The sequence below is a fragment of the Rattus rattus genome, chromosome 1 (assembly GCF_011064425.1).
Source record: "Rattus rattus isolate New Zealand chromosome 1, Rrattus_CSIRO_v1, whole genome shotgun sequence".
NCBI classification, from domain to species: Eukaryota; Metazoa; Chordata; class Mammalia; order Rodentia; family Muridae; genus Rattus; species Rattus rattus.
Window position 1 is genome coordinate 126,615,563 of NC_046154.1, and position 18,078 is coordinate 126,633,640.

The window sequence follows — 18,078 nt, forward strand, 5'->3', positions numbered from 1 at the left end:
TTCCCGGTTTCCCGGCCAACAACCCCTTAACCCCTTCCACTCCACTTCTGTATGAGTGTTCCCGTCACCATCCTCCCCCCATCACCCTTCCCCCAACAATCACGTTCCCTGGGGGTTCAGTCTTGGCAGGACCAAGGGCTTCCCCTTCCACTGGTGCTCTTACTAGGCTATGCATTGCTACCTGTGAGGTTGGAGCCCAGGGTCAGTCCACGTATAGTCTTTGGGTAGTGGCTTAGTCCTGGAAGCTCTGGTTGTTGGCATTGTTGTTCACATGGAGTCTCAAGACCCTTCAAGCTCGTTCAGTCCTTTCGAAGATTCCTTCAACAGGGTTCCCGTTCACAGTTCAGTGGTTTGCTGCTGGCATTCGCCTCTGTATTTGCTGTATTCTGGCTGTGTCTCTCAGGAGAGATATACATCCGGTTCCTGTCAGCCTGCACTTCTTTGCTTCATCCATCTTGTCTAATTGGGTGGCTGTATATGTATGGGCCACATGTGGGGCAGGCTCTGAATGGGTGTTCCTTCTGCCTCTTTTCTAAACTTTGCCTCCCTATTCCCTCCCAAGGGTATTCTTGTTCCCCTTTTAAAGAAGGAGCGAAGCTTTCGCATCCTGGTCATCCTCCTTGAGTTTCATGTGTTCTGTGCATCTAGGGTAATTCAAGCATTTGTGCTAATAGCCACTTATCAATGAGTGCATAACATATGTGTTTTTCTGTGATTGGGTTACCTCACTCAGGATGATATTTTCCAGTTCCATCCATTTGCCTATGAATTTCATAAAGTCATTGTTTTTGAGAGCTGAGTAATATTCCATTGTGTAGATGTACCACATTTTCTGTATCCATTCCTCATTCGACTAGCATCTAGGCGCTTTCCAACTTCTGGCTATTATAAATAGGGCTGCTAAGAACATAGTGGAGCACGTGTCTTTGTTATATGTTGGGGCATCTTTGGGTATATGTCCAAGAGAGGTATAACTGGGTACTCAGGTAGTTCAATGTCCAATTTTCTGAGGAACCTCCAGACTGATATACAGAATGGTTGTACCAGTCTGCAATCCCACCAACAATGGAGGAGTGTTCCTCTTTCTCCATATCCTTGCCAGCATTTGATGTCACCTGAGTTTTTGAACTTAGCCATTCTCACTGGTGTGAGGTGAAATCTAAGGGTTGTTTTGATTTGCATTTCCCTTATGACTAAAAATGTTGAACATTGGTGTTCCTCAGCCTTTCAGCATTTCTCAGCTGTGAATTCTTTGTTTAGCTCTGAACCTCATCTTTTAATAGGGTTATTTGTCTCCCTGCCGTCTAACTTCGTGAATTCTTTGTATATTTTGGATATAAGCCCTCTATCAGTTGTAGGATTGGCAAAGATTTTTTCCCAATCTGTTGGTTGAATTTTTGTCCTAACCACAGTGTCCTTTGCCTTACAGAAGCTTTGCAGTTTTATGAGATCCCATTTGTTGACTCTTGATCTTAGAGCATAAGCCATTGGTGTTTTGTTCAGGAAATTTTCTCCAGTGTCCATGTGTTCGAGATGCTTCCCCGCTTTTTCTTCTATTAGTTTGAGTGTATCTGGTTTGATGTGGAGGTCCTTGATCCATTTGGACTTAAGCTTTGTACAAGGTGATAAGCATGGATCGATCTGCATTCTTCTACACGTTGACCTCCAGTTGAACCAGCACCATTTGCTGAAAATGCTATCTTTTTTGGATGGGTTTGGCTCCTTTGTCAAAAATCAAGTGACCATAGGTGTGTGGGTTCATTTATGGGTCTTCAATTCTATTCCACTGGTCTATCTGTCTTTCTCTAAACCAATACCATGCAGTTTTTATCACTATTGCTCTGTAATACTGTTTGAGTTCAGGGATAATGATCCCCCCAGAAGTCCTTTTATTGTTGAGGATCGTTTTAGCTATCCTGGGTTTTTTTTATTATATTCCAGATGAATTTGCACATTGTTCTTTCTAACTCTCTGAAGGATTTGATTGGCATTTTGATAGGGATTGCATTGAATCTGTAGATCGCTTTTAGTAAAATGGCCATTTTTACTATATTAATCCTGCCAATCCATGAGCATAGGAGATCTTTTCATCTTCTGAGGTCTTCAATTTCTTTCTTCAGAGGCTTGAAGTTCTTATCGTACAGATCTTACAATTGCTTGGTTAAAGTCACCCAGAGGTATTTTACGTTTTTTGGGACTATTATGAAGGGTGTCGTTTCCCTAATTTCTTTCTTGGCTTGTTTCTCTTTTGTGTAGAGGAAGGCTACTGATTTATTTGAGTTAGTTTTATACACAGCCACTTTGTTGAAGGTGTTTATCAGGTTCAGTAGTTCTCTGGTGGAACTTTTGGGATCACTTAAATATACTATCATATCATCTGCAAATAGTGATATTTTGACTTCTTCTTTCCAATCTGTAGCCTTTGAATTCCTTTTGTTGTCTGATTGCTCTGGCTAGAACTTCAAGAACTATATTGAATAAGTGGGCAGCCTTGTCTAGTCCCTGATTTTAGTAGGACTGCTTCAAGTTTCTCTCCATTTAGTTTAATGTTAGCGACTGCTTTGCTGTATATGGCTTTTACTATGTTTAGGTATGGGTCTTGAACTCCTATTCTTTCCAGGACTTTTATCATGATTTGAAATTTGTCAAATGCTTTCTCAGCATCTAATGAAATGATCATGTGGTTTTGTTCTTTCAGTTTGTTTATATAATGGATCACGTTGATGGTTTTCCGTATATTAAACCATCCCTGCATGCCTGGGATGAAGCCTACTAGATCATGGTGGATGATTGTTTTGATATGCTCTTGGATCCGGTTTGCCAGAATTTTATTGAGTATTTTTGCGTTGATAATCATAAGGGTAATTGGTCTGAAGTTCACTTTCTTTGTTGGGTCTTTATGTGCTTTAGGTATAAAAGTAATGGTGGCTTCATAGAAGGAATTTGGTAGCACTCCATCAGTTTAAATTTTGTGAAATAGTTTGGATAGTATTGGTATGAGGTCTTCTATGAAGTTCTGATAGAATTCTGCACTAAACCCATCTGGACCTGTGTGCTTTGAGCTTTAATAAGGTTTCTTTTATGTATGTAGGTACCCTTGTATTTGGAGCATAGATATTTAGGCTTGAGAGTTCATCTTGGTGGATTTTTCCTTTTATGAATATGAAGTGTCTTTCCTTATCTTTTTTGACGACTTTTAGTTGAAAATCGATTTTTTTCGATATTACCTTGGCTTCTCCAGCTTGCTTCTTCCAACCATTTGCTTGGAAAGTTGTTTTCCAGCCTTTCACTCTGAGGTAGTGTCTGTCTTTGTCTCTGAGGTGTGTTTCTTGTAGGCAGCAGAATGCAGGGTCCTCATTGCGTACCCAGTTTGTTAATCTATGTCTTTTTACTGGGGAGTTGAGACCATTGGTGTTGAGAGGTATTAAGGAATAGTGATTATTGCTTCCTGTTATATTCATATTTGGATGTGAGATTATGCTTTTCTTCTCTTTGTTTTGTTGCCAAGATGATGAGTTTCTTGCTTTTTCTAGGGTGTAGCTTGCCTTCTTTTGTTGGGCTTTACCATTTATTATCCCTTGTAGCCCAGGATTTGTAGAAAGATATTGTGTAAATTTGGTTTTGTCATGGAATATCTTGGTTTCTCCATCTGTATTAATTGAGAATTTTGCTGGATACTGTAACTTGCGCTGGCATTTGTGTTCTCTTACAGCCGGTATGACATCTGTCCAGGATCTTCTGCCTTTCATAGTGTCTGGTGAGAAGTGGTGTAATTCTTATAGTTCTGCCTTTATATGTTACATGACCTTTTTCCCTTACTGCTTTTAGTAGTCTTCCTTTGTTTTGTGCATTTGGTGCTTTGACTATTAAGATTTTGAAAGGTCCTTTGTCTTTTTGTGCTTCTCCTCTGGCTGTGGGCTAGTGGATCTCAGGATGAGGCCTTTGTTCTCACTTTTCTTTTCAGTTTTGAAATACTTTGTTTCATTGCAATTTGATCCATCCAGCATTACTCTTCTTTCTTCAGAAAAGGCAGATTATTTTAACATGGCTCCCTTTGGTTTTATGCCATCTACTATTCAAGGTTTGTGGTCCCATTTAATACTTTACCTCAATTTCATCTGTAATGATTAGTTTAAATTGTTCACTCTATTTCATTATTTGATTGGTACTTAGTGATTTCTCTCAAAGAAAAACATAGGAGGTTAGATTTTCAGGTGAGCTCATCTTGTTTCATTGAATTTCCTTTGTTTAGTGTCTTTAGAATCTTATTTTCTCAGGAACTAGTATTTCCAGGTTCTTTCTCACTGGATAAAGCAGGAGCTAAAACAATGGAAGGGCCTGGTGGAAAAACAAATAGGTCATGAGAAAAAGAGATGTATTGCAACACAAAGCATGAGAGAGCAAAAAGAAACACAGTTTGTAGATAGTTGTGCTAGAAAAAAACAATTCATAGAATGTGTACAGTATGAAGGTTTACTTTGATTTCTTTTGTTTGCTTGTTTCTTTCTTCTTCTCTTTCTTTTTTGTTTGTTTTTTATTTTGATTTTGTTTATTTGGTTTTGTTTACTGCATTGTGTTTAACCAAGGAATCATTGAAGTGAAAGGGTTTTTATTAATGTTTATCACATGATTTTCATACGATGAAAGAACGAGTTGCTGATACACTTAGGAAAAGAGAAGGCGTGTCTCCTAGAACACAGCTACCTAAAAATTGTTTTCACAAGGTCTAGGAAAAGAAAACTCTAAAATGATATTGTATACAGGTGATTCAAATAGGAGCAGTATTGGTGACAAGAGGCTGTTCTCCAGGGGCATACTTGCTTCTAGATGGGGTGCAGTTAACAGTCTCGATGATTTTGTATATGAACAGGATACAGTGCTTTTGGCTCTTTCTGAATGATATGATTTAAGATGGTGTTGACATCAACTGACTTTTTTAACTGATTAACTTATCTCATCCTTTTCCCTAATTCTTTAGTACCTGAACTTTGGTCATTTCAGAATTTGTCTTTTATTAAAGGTAAAGTTGTTTCTCAGAACTTGCTTCTTATTGTTGGTGCAGGTTTATATATTGGTATACTGCTCTATAACACAATGACCCACATTCACTTACCAGAAGTTTATGTAGTTTTGTTTCATTTTTTTTTTTTTGGTTTCTGATTTACCTTCTGCATTATAATGTGCAAACTATATGTATCAGTATCAGAAGGGAAATTTTATACACATAAGACATAGACAAGCAGTTAAGCTTATATCAGGCTAATACAACCAAATTAAGCTGGTTCAATATTAGACTGGTTCCACACCAATAGCAAGTTATTCCAGCATTTCAATTAATTATTAAGGAGAATACTGGCACAATCTCTAGACATTCCAAACAAGCAGCTAATTTTATGAGATCTTACATTTAAGTAATTGAGCCTATGTGGGAATTTTTGCCTAAATTTCCAGCACTGAAAGATAGAGACTGAAGAATCCTGGGAGCTCATTGGGCAACCAATCTAGCCAATCAATTAGTTCCAGGAGAAGCAATAGAGATTTGCCTAAAACAAACAAACACATAAAGTAAAAAAATGACAAAAATGGCACTTAGTATTGACCTCTGTTCCCAGATATGCATGAGCAAATGTAGGTACCTACATACAATGTAACACCCACAAGAGCTACTTAACATACAACCCAAACAAAACATAGGAAACTACTGGAATATAATGATTATTGTTTTTAGTTGCAGTAAAATAAGCCTAGTTTGATTGCTACATCTCAACTTTCTTCTTTAACACCTCACATAAGAATGTAAAACCTATTTTGCACTGAGTATAAAAAAAGTATTTCATAAGAGAGAAAGGGAGAGGAAATTGCATCAGAAATATCAGACCCATTGATTACTGGCAAAGTGGAACATGAGTGAGTGAGGACTCATTAGTACATAAAATAATGTATCTTTTTCTTATGAAATTTGTTTGGAAAATATTTACCACAAAATTTTATCAATGATGCCTCCAATGCCTCTATTTATTTTGACCAACATATAAATCAATAAGCATTTTATTTTTAGCATCATTTGCTTTTCATTTTTCTATGCAAATCTTAGTTCTAAGAAGTTCACAGACAACACAGATGTTTAAATTTGAGAGTATTGTCTGATTTTGGCTTTCTTAGAAGCTTCAATTTTAAAATATCTCATGCACATAATGTCTGACGTTTGCCATCTGTACTTCTTGGAGCAGTAGTACCCACTTTATGAAAACAAGACCCAGATCTCTTGATCAATTTCTACGTCAAAAGAGAGTACATACATTATAACTCTTCTTTAGGGATAATAAATACATGTACCGCTGAAATGGCATTTGTGCATCATTGTGAGATTCATCCCTATCAATGGATCAATGATAAGCTAGAACTATATATCAGATCCTTTGTGCTGAATTGGTGATCAGAAGCACCATTTTACATGTTACAAGCCTATAACATTATCCTTGGTTTACTTTGTTTGTAAACTGGAAGATATACTATTTAATCTCACGGAATAATTCAACGTGAGGCAGCATATAAAGCTCTGCTCTTGTCTTATAATAGAAAACCAAGCAACAGATGAGCCTTTAACATCAGGTTTCAGTTACAGAGATCTCTAATATTATCTTGGGTTGACATTTCCATTGTAAATTTAGGATTCACTAGAATGGCGATATTTTTAACAGAAGGCTGATGCTAATGAATTATCCTATGTCAATTCACCCTAGGATATTAGGATGAGCCTTGCTCACTGTGACATTGTTATGTCAGGCATTCCAGTAATTATCATGGCATTTGCATTTTCTGTAGTTGTTTGCCTGTTGATTAATGATGCCATTTTCTCCTCCACATTTGAACTCTGATATTATCTTGCTCATTTGCTATTTTTGTTAGTGTACCTTTGCTGGCTGAAACTTGTTAATCAGATAGTTTTCCTTGCCGAAATTCTTCTTATACTTCAGTGTCAAATTATTTATTTATGATTCTTTCAAACTTCCTGTTTGTATTAATTGTGCCTTCATCACCCTTGTAGAGATGTTAGACAAAAATAAATATGTCAATCTTGTCAGGTGCATGGTAGGTTTTTGGGGTTTTATTTGTTAGCTCTCATAGCACAAGGATATAAATTGCATTGACCATAGACAAACTAGGATTTGATTCATTTTTATTCCTTTTCTTTATTAGATACCTGGGTGCTTGAAAGTTGTAAGCATACACTGTGACAGTGAACATCATCCCCAGTCCAGGCTGGTTAATTTGTTCTTAATATTCATGATTTAGGGCAGGCAGATTTGAATAAGCTTACTGTTTTGCAAGCTAGTTTTCTACAGAGAAGTCTATTCATAATAATTTTTTTGGATTCAACTTATTGTAAATAACTGGTTCATAAAAATATTATCTAGCAAAATTGCTTAATTCTCCATGTAGCTGCAACTTCCTCCAAACGTAAAGAAATCTATTCATCAAATAGTTTTCATGGATTTGTGATATATGCTACTATTCCTGGGGAAGTATGAAGAAATGTTTATTCTTCTCAGAGAACAAAGTTAGATAGATGAAAGGATATCATCAAGATCCAGTCAATCTTATTGGATTAGTAATATGGATGAGGTGTTACTTAGAGGAGCAGAGATTGATCAAAGGGAGTTGGCCTCTGCTTCTTTCGGGCTACTAGGCTTATCTGCCTCTTCTGGGAAGCTAGGCTGCTCTGAGTTTCTTAGGCAACATATCTCCTATCTGCCTCCTTCATGGGCCTTGTAGGAGCCTCTCAGGAGTCCTTACTGTTTGCATACACACAGGGAGTGATGGACCCAGTATATCAGGTCAGTTTCAGGAACTTCTTAATCTTTTGAGTTGTTTGATATCTGAGATTGGTGAGCCTTCCTGTAGGATGAAATCCTTCATCTCATGTTAGACTACCCGTCTCCTAAGTTTCCCTCCAAGATGGAGGGTTATCAGAGAGGAGATTGTGGTTAGAACAGTCAGAATAAAGCCTTGCTTTTTTACTGACCATTTTATCCTATGTACTAATATCTGCTTCCCGTGGATTGGCAGTTTTCATTTTTTACAGTTTGTAGAGTCTTCCATAATCTACATTCACTTTCATTTTTAAGGCAAGTTAAAGTTCATTTTAATCCATTCTTTAATGTTTAAGATGTATTATTAAACATTATGTTCTAGAATTTATACTTATACGTGCCTGTGAGAAAAGATATCCTAGATGATTTTGTATGCACATATGACATATATTCACTTGTTCCTTTTTCATATATAATTATTAGATAGTTTCTTTGTATGTCAATGTTTAGTTGGAGTTTATGATTATAACTAGAATACATTAAAATTTCACTCTAATAAAGTAACTTTTCTATTCATATATCTATCTCCAATAACTAATTATAAAAGTTTTCATGGGAGCTTGACATTTTAACTTTGATAAGAAAAAAAGACTTTTATAATTTAAAGCTATAATTAACCTATGTTCTCTTGGCTTCTAAAAATCAGCCAAATTTGTACTCACTTTTGTAATCTTTGGGTGTTAATACTCAACAGTGTGAGGTTTCCAGTTCAGGAAATACAGATAGGAATTTCAGTAATTAATAATTCCCAGAGCTGAAGTTGGGACTCAGTTGCTAAAGTACTTGTTTAACATGCACAAAGCTCTGTGTACCTGATCCCAGACACTTAAAAAACTGGGCATGGCAGATAATGCCTGTTGTTCCAGCTGTATGGACTTGGAATGGAGAAGAACAGAAGCCCAAGTCACGTTCAACATCTCAGGGAGGTCAATGGTACATTGGGATAAGTAGACCCTGTCTCCAAACAAAAGCAATAAACAAAATTTTCCAAAGCAAAATACACTAGCTCATTTTTTGTTCATGTTTTGTTTGGGTTTTGGTTTTATTGTTGAATAGAAAAAAATAAAACAAAGAAACAAATAAAGCAACAGCTAATCAAACCAACCTCAAGTTTTATATATCTTGAGGTCCTAACTTAACAGCTAACTTCTCTCTTATTTTTTTATGTTAAGATTTACATCTATGAAAAATTGTTTTCGCATAGTATTGGGTGTCATACTGGTACAGTTTAATCTGGAATACTTTTAGAATAATGTATGTTTGGCATTTGCTTCTGTATATGTGTATACATGTGTGTGTTAGTGTGCAGACTTGTGTAAGCTTGAACTGCCCCAGTGTTTTCATACATTATTTTTAAGCTTCTGAATATTTTTGAGTTTTTACTGGACAATTGTGATTCCTATATTACATATTTGTTTTTGTTGCTTTGCCTTTTCCTTAGGACATGTCTGAATTTTTGTTTTTGTTGTTGCTGTTTGTTTTTTGTTTTTTTCCACAATTTTTAAAACCTAAATTCGGTTTAATTTTTAATCCAGATCTTAGCATTTTTGGAGAATGGTGACATCACTCCTTTACTCTTCTGTGACCATCTCTTTCAGGAGTGTCACATGTATGTCAAATATCCTTCACAGAAGCTCCTCATTCCCCTTCTCGTCTCTTTCTGTGTTATAACTGGGGTAATTTCTTCACATTCATTTTTGTTCTATATTTTTTAGATGTGACTAACCTATGTTCAATTCATTAGGTTTTTCAAATATAATGACTGATTATTCAATTTCGTAACAATTTTGTTTTGTCTTATAAATGCTGTTATATTAGGTGTTGTAAATAACTCAAATTTATTATTCTAGATTTATAAAGTTTGTAGGATAAATCTTAATAACTCAAACTTAAAACGAGTTTTCATTGTGAATTTGTAACTTGGACTTGAACTTATGTCAAGTGTCTTGTTTTACAATGAACAAGCATACTATTCTGAGGACGGCACTCTCAAGTATTGTTTTGGGACAGGACAGTGTAGGCCTTGCATCAAGATCTCCAAGGTTGTGCTCTGTCTGTGTCTATTTTGTGGAATAGTTTGAACATTAGTAGTATGAGGTCTTCTATGAAGGTCTAATAGAATTCTGCACTAAGCCCATCTGGTCCTGGTCTCTTTTTGGTTGGGAGACTTTTCCTAACTGCTTCTATTTCTTTAGGAGTTATGGGGTTGTTTGGATGGTTTATTTGTTCCTGATTTAACTTTGGTACCAGGTATCTGTCTAGAAAATTGTCCATTTCCTCCAGATTTTCCAGTTTTGTTGAATATAGGCTTTTGTAGTAGGATCTGATGATTTTTTGAATTTCCTCAGATTCTATTGTTATGTTTCCCTTTTCATTTCTGATTTTGTTACTTCAGATGCTCTCTCTGTGACCTCTGGTTAGTCTGGCAAAGGGTTTATCTATTTTTTGATTTTCTCAAAGAACGAGCTCCTGGTTTTGTTGAGTTTTCTACACAAATTTTGTTTCTACTTGGTTGATTTCAGCCTTGAGTTTGATTATTTCCAGCCTTTCTTCTTGGGTTTATATATTTCTTTTTTTCTGGAGCTTTTAGGTGTGCTGTCAAGATGCTGATGTATGCCCTCTTCTGTTTCTTTTTGCAGGCATTCAGAGCTATGACTTTTCTTCTTAGCACTGCTTTCATTGTGTCCCATAAGTTTGGGTATGTTGTATTTTCATTTTCATTAAACACTAAGAAGTCTTTAATTTCTTTATTTCTTCCTTGACCAAGTTTTTCTTGAGTAAAGTGCTGTTCAAATTCCCTGTATATGTATGTGAGCTTTCTGTCATTTTTGTTGTTATTGACGACCAGCCTTAGTCCATTGTTATCCGATAGGATGAATGGGATTACTTTTATCTTCCTGTATCTGTTGAGGCCTGTTTTGTGACCAATTATATGATCACTTTTGGAGAAGGTACCATGAGGTGATGAGAGGAAGGTATATCCTTTGGTTTTAGGGTGGAATGTTCTATAAATATCTGTTAAATCCATTTGGTTCATAACTTCTGTTAGTTTCTCTATGTATCTGTTTAATTTCTGTTCCAATGATCTGTTCATTGATGAGAGTGGGGTGTTGAAATCTCCTACTATCATTTATAAGTGCAATGTGTGATTTGAGCTTTAGTAAGGTTTCTTTTATGAATGTATGTCTCTTGCATTTGAAGCATAGATATTTAGGATAGAGAGTTCATCTTGGTGGATTTTTCCTTTGACGAACATGAAATGTCCTGCTTTATCTTTTTTGATGACTTTTGGTTGAAAGTCAATTTTATTCGATACTAGAATGGCAACTCCAGCTTGTTTCTTTGGGACATATGCTTGCATAGTTGTTTTCCAGCCTTTACTCTGATGTAGTGACTGTCTTTTACTCTGCAGTGTGTTTCCTGTATGCAGCATAACGCTGGGTCTTCTTTATGTATCCAGTCTGTTAGTCTATGTGTTTTTATTGGAGAATTGAGTCCATTGTTGTTGAGAGATATTAAGGAATAATGATTGTCTCTTCCTGCCGTTTTCATTGTTAGAGGTGGAATTATGCTTGTGTGTTTCTTTTTTGGTTTCATTGTAAGGAGTTTACTTTCTTGCTTATTGTATGATGTACTTTGTCTCCTTGTGTTGGAGTTCTCCATCTTTAATTCTTTGTTCCTTCTATGAAGCCACAATTACTCTTATAGCTAAACCACACAAAGACCCAACAAGGAAAGAGAACTTCTGATCAATTTCCCTTATGAATATGGACATAAAAATACTCAATAAAATTCTTGCAAACTGAATCCAAGAATACATCAAAAAGATCATCCATCATGATCAGGGATGCTGAGATGGTTTAATATATAGAAATCCATCAACATAATCTACTATATAAACACACACAAAGACAAGAAGCACATGATCATTTCATTGGATGCTGAGAAAGTCATTCGACAAAATTCAACTCCCCTTCATGATAAAAGTCCTGGAAAGATAAGGAATTCAAGGGCCATACATAAACATTGTAAAAGCAATATATGGCAAACCAGTAGCTCACATCAAACTAAATGGAGAGAAACTTGAAGCAATCCCACTAAAATCAGGGACTAGACAAGGCTGCCCACTATCTCCCTACTTATTCAATATAGTACTCAAGTCCTAGCCAGAGCAATCAGACAAGAAAAGAACATCAAAAGGATAAAATTGGAAGGGAAGAAGTTAAAATATCACTATTTGTGGATGATATGATAGTATACTTAAGTGACTCCAAAGTTCCACTGGAGAACTATTTAACCTGATAAACAACTTCAACAAAGTGTCAGGGTATGAAATTAACTCAAACAAATTAATAGCCTTCCTCTACTCAAAGGATAAACAGGCTGAGAAAGAAATTAGAATGACCCCCTCCACTATGGTCCCAAATCATATAAAATATCTTGGTGTGACTTTAACCAAGCAAGTGAAAGATCTGTATAACAAGAACTTCAAGTCTCTGAAGAAAGAAATTGAAGAAGATCACAGAAGATGGAAAGATCTCCCATGCTCATGGATTGGCAGGATTAATATAGTAAAAATGGTCATTTTGCCAAAAGCAATCTACAGATTTAATGCAATCCCCATCAAAATTCCTACTCAATTCTTTACAGAGATAGAAAGAGCAAATTGTCAATTCATTTGGAATAACAAAAAAGCAGGATAGCAAAAACTATACTCAACAATAAAAGAACTTCTGGAGGAATCACCATCCCTGAACTCAAGCAGTATTACAGAGCAATAGTCATAAAAACTGTATTTGTAAAGAGACAGGCAGATAGATCAGTGGAACAGAATTGAAGACCTAGAAATGAACCCACACACCTATGGTCACTTGTTCTTTGAAAAAGGAGCTAAAACCATCCAATGTAAGAAAGATAGCATTTTCAACATATGGTCCTGGTTCAACTGGAGGTCAGCATGTAGAAGAATGCAAATTGATTCATTCTTATCACACTGTACAAAGCTTAAGTCCAAGTGGATCAAGGACCTCCACATCAAACCAGATACACTCAAACTAATATAAAAAAAGCGAGGAAGAATCTCAAACGCATGGTAAAAATTTCCTGAGCAGAACACAAATGGCTTATGCTCTAAGATCAAAAATCAACAAATGGGACCTCATAAAACTTCAAAGTTTCTGTAAGGCAAAGGACACTGTCCTTAGGTCAAAACGGCAACCAACAGATTGGCAAAAATTCTTTACCAATCCAACAACTGATAGAGGGCTAATATCCAAAATATACAAAGAACTCAAAGAGTTAGACTCTAGAGAGCCAAACAAAACTATTAAAAATGAGGTACAGAGCTCAATAAAACATTCTCAGCTGAAGAATATCGAATGGCCGAGAAGCACTTAAAGAAATGTTCAATATCCTTAGTCATCTGGGAAATGCAAATCCCACAACCCTGGGATTCCACCTTACACAAGTCAGAATGGCTAAGATAAAAAAACTCATGTGACAGCAGATGTTGGTGAGGATGTGGAGAAAGAGGAACACTCCTCTATTGTTGGTGGGACTGCAAACTTGTACAACCACTCTGGAAATCAGTTTGGGTGTTCCTCAGAATACTGGATATTCCATTACCTGAGGACTGACCTATACCTCTCCTCACCTATACCCAAATGATGCTCTAACATACAACTAAAACACATGCTCCACTATGTTAATAGCAGCCTTATTTATAATAGCTAGAAGCTGGACAGAACCCAGATGCCCTTTAACAGAAGAATGAATTAAAAAATGTGGTACATCTACACAATGGAGTACTAGCTAGCTATCAAAAACAATGACTTCATAAAATTCATAGGCAAATGGAATGAACTAGAATATATCATCCTGAGTGAGGTAACCCAATCACAGAAAAACACATTTGGCATGTACTCATTGATAAGTGGATATTAGCCCAAAAGCTTGAATTACCCAAGATGCAATCCACAGACCACAGGAAGCTCAAGAAGAATGACCAAAATGAGGATGTTCCCACTCCTTCTTAAATAGGGGGAACAGAAATTTCCATAGGAGGCAATATTGAGGCAAAGTTTAAAGCAGAGATTGAAGGATTGGCCATTCAGAGCCTGCCCCACATGTGGCCCACACATATACAGCCTCCAAATCTAGATAAAATTGATGAAGCTAAAACATGCATGCCGAAAGGGACTGGATATAGATCTTTCCTGGGAGTCACATCCAGAACATGCCAAATACAGAGGTGAATGCTAGCAGCAAACTACTGAACTGAGAACAGGACCCATTTTGGGGGAATTAGAGGAAGTATTGAAGGAGCTGAAGGGTCTTTCAACCCCATAAGGACAACAATGCCAATCAACTAGAGCTTTCAGGTACTAAACCATTACCCACAGACTATCCATGGACTGACCCAAGGTCCAACTGCATATCTAGCAGAGATTATCCTTGTTGGGGTACCAGTGGAAGGGGAAGTCCTTGGTATTGCCAAGGTTGAACCCCCAATGTAGGGTAATGTCGTAGTGGGGTGGTACCACGAGTAAATGGGGAACACTCCTATAGGAGAGGTGTAGGTGACAGGGGCCTTATGGACAGGAAACCGGGAAAGGGAGTAACATTTGAAATGTAAATAAAGAAATATATCTAATAAAAAATGAAAAAAAGATCTCCAAGGTCCTTTTGACAGTTGTTGAGTATCCAACTTCCTTACTTCTATGTTTCCTGCTGCTGTGGCTTACAATCTAATTCTCCTTGATCTGACATCAGTTAAATACTGAAGTGTATAGCTATACATACGCTTTTACAGCCTTAATTCCTTTTTCTGTAAATCTATATTCATTGGGTTAAGTTCTGAAGTTTTTTCCATAACTCTTCCAAGATTTTTAAGGATCTATTTCTCTCTGGAATTCTTTAATGTGTCTCTTGCTTTTCTCTTTCTGAATCCTCCTCTATCCTTCCTCTCTTCTCTGTTTATCATGTGTATGAGACATTCTTCCACATCAAAGCATTGGTATACACTCCTCTGGTCAAATGTCCTTTCCTACGTAAGTATGCAGTATACCCACATATGACTGCTCTTTGAGACCTTCCTTGGCCTTGTCTGAAACTCTGCGGGTTTGTTCATATTTGCTTCACCTCCTATACCCTTTCTGTGTCCATTTATAATTTCACATTTTAGTTTCCGTGGATCTCTTCTATACTAGATCTTATTTATTTTGATTATGTTCCCTTCTCAGTCATGGTCTAACACAGGACTTGTATTTACTTTCTTCTTCAATCAGCCACAGCAATTGTATTCGTGTTTGGTAGAGTTGATTCTTTCTAATTTTTCTTGAATTAAGAGATAAATGAATGAATGAATGAATAAACAAAGCATATAATGCCTTTTGCAATGGAAATGATATATACAACACAAGTACAGAAGCATATTAGTCAGAGGATCCTTGGCTTTCATTTTTACTGAATCCACTTTACATTTGCATACATATCTACTATTCTGTACTATTTACAACCACAAACTTAAGTTACAAAAGTAAAACTGTGATGGCTCACATAATGGTTGTTGCCATTGACCATAGATTTCATATCCAGGACCCACAGCTTCCTTGCTTTATAACTTCTATTGAGGGATTAATTCTTTAAGGATCAGTATGTAATCTACAAAATAGAAACAGAATACCAAATTATAGACTAAAATTGTTGTGAAGTGAGAGTGTCTACAATATACCTCTAATGAAGTGCTCAATCACTGAAAGTTTTACATTTTACTGAGGTATTAAAACAGCGGGGAACTCTATATTTGAGATATAAATCAGGTTTATCTACACAAGAGGAAACAGCACAAAAAGATTAAAATGTCTATGTCCTTAACATGATCTTATTGCATGTAACTTACAGTGAACACCTAAACTGTATGTTATCAGATTTCACATGCACTTTGTTATCATCATGCTGAACATTATATTCTCAGAACTTCTTCCTTTTGTATAACTTAACTTTGGATTAACTCATTTTTTTCTTCCATTCAATTCTTAGATATTTCCACTTTATGTTACTTCTATGAATTTGATCTTTTTAATTCTATGTGTAAATGATATCATTTATAATTAATTTTCTATTTTCTTTTTGTTTTTGATTTTTTAAAAATTTCTTTAAATATTTATTTTAATTTATTTTTTACACTAAAGATTTTATTCCCCTCCTGGTCCACCCTCTAAGAGTCCCAAATCCCATATCTCTAACCTGCCCCCCCTCCAACCCATCTCCAGAAGGATGTCCCCACCCCACATCCCCCATCCTACCAGACTTCTAAACTTCCTGGGGTCTCCAGTCTTTTGAGGGTTAGCTTTATCTTCTCTGATTGAAACCAGACCCGGGAGTCTTCTGCTGTATATGTGTTGGAGGCCTTATCTCAACTGATGTATGCTGCCTGGTTATTGATTCAGTGTCCAAGAGATCCCAGTGGTCCAGGTTATTTGAGATGCTACAGGGTTGCCCACCTCCTCTGCTTCCTCCAGCACTTCCCTAATTCAACCAGAAGGTCTGCATCTGACTCTTTCAGCTGCTTGTTGGATTTTTGGAGAGCATTCATGGTAAGTCCCTTTCTGTGAACGTCCCAAAATTTCAGTAATGGTGTCAAGTCTTGAGGCCTCCTTTTGAGCTGGATCCCACTTTGGGCCTGTCACTGGACCTTCTTTCCTCAGGCTCTTCATTTCTGTCCCTGCATTTCCTTCAGACAGGAAGAGTTATGGGTCAGAGTGTTGGCTGTGGGATAGCAACCCCATCCCTTACTTGGTGCTTTGTCTTTCTGCTGGAGATGGAACTTCAGTAAGTTCTCTCTCCCCACGTTAAGGCCTTTCATCTAGGATCCCCCCTTTGAATACTGAGAGTCTCTCACTTCTCAGGTCTCTGGTACATTTTAGAGGGTCCTCCCAAACTCCGTCCTCCCAAGGTTGCCTGTTTCCATTCTTTCTGCTGGCCCTCAGGGTTTCAGTCCTTTCCCCCACCTAATATCACGTTGTCATCTCTCCCTACCCCATCCTCTTTTCCTCCCCTATCCCTCCCCCCACCCCCCCATTGTGCTTTCTTCTCCCTCCAAACTAGAACTGAGGTGTCTTCACTTGGGCCCTTCAGCTTGTTGAACTTTTAATGCTCTGTGGACTGTACCTTGGGTATTCTGTATTTTCTTTATTTTATTTTATTTTTTATTTTTTGGCTAATACCCACACATTAATACCCACGCATTTCCTTTTGGGTCTGAGTTACCTCACTCAGGATAACATTTTCTAGTTCCCTCCATTTGCCTGAAAAACTCAGGATATCCTCATTTTTATTTAATAGCTGAGTAGTAGAATTCCACTGTATAAATGAACCACATTTTCTGTACCTATTCTTCTGTCATGAGACCTCTGGGTTGTTTCCAGCTTCTAGCTATCACAAATGCAGCTGCTATGAACACAGTGGAACCTGTGCCCCTGTGCCATTGTGGGACATCTTTGGGGTATATTCCCAAGAATGATACTTCCAGGTCTTTAAGTAGGTCTATTTCCAATTTTCTGAGGAAACTCCAAATTGATTTCCAGTGTGAATGTACCAGTTTGCAATCCCACCAGTACTGGAGCAGTATTCCTATTTCTCCACATCCTCACCAACACGTGTTGTCACCTGAGGTTTTGATCTTAGGCATTCTGACTGGTGGAATCTCAGTCGTTTTGATTTACAGTTCCCTGATCACTAAGGACTTTTCTTTAGGTGCTTCTCAGTCATTCAAGAGTCCTCTGTTGTGAATTCTTGGTTTAGTTTTATATCTCATATTTTGATTGTTTTTTTCATAGTAGGTTTCTTGAATTCGTTATATATTTTGAACATTAGCCCTCTATCAGATGTGGGATTAGTGAAGATTTTTTCCTAATCTGTAAGATGCCAATTTGTCTTATTGACTCTGTCCCTTGCCTTACAGAAACTTTCCAGTTTCATGAGGTCCCATTTATCAATTCTTCATCTTAGAGCATGAGCCATTGGAGTTCCGTTTAGGAATTTTCTGCCTGTGACAATGAGTTCAAGACCCTTTACCACCTTCTCTTCTATTAGGTTCAGTGTATCTGGTTTTATCTTGATGTCCTTGATCCACTTGGACTTGAACTTTGTACATGGTGACAAATATGGGTCTATTTTCATTTTTCTATGTATAGACAGCCAG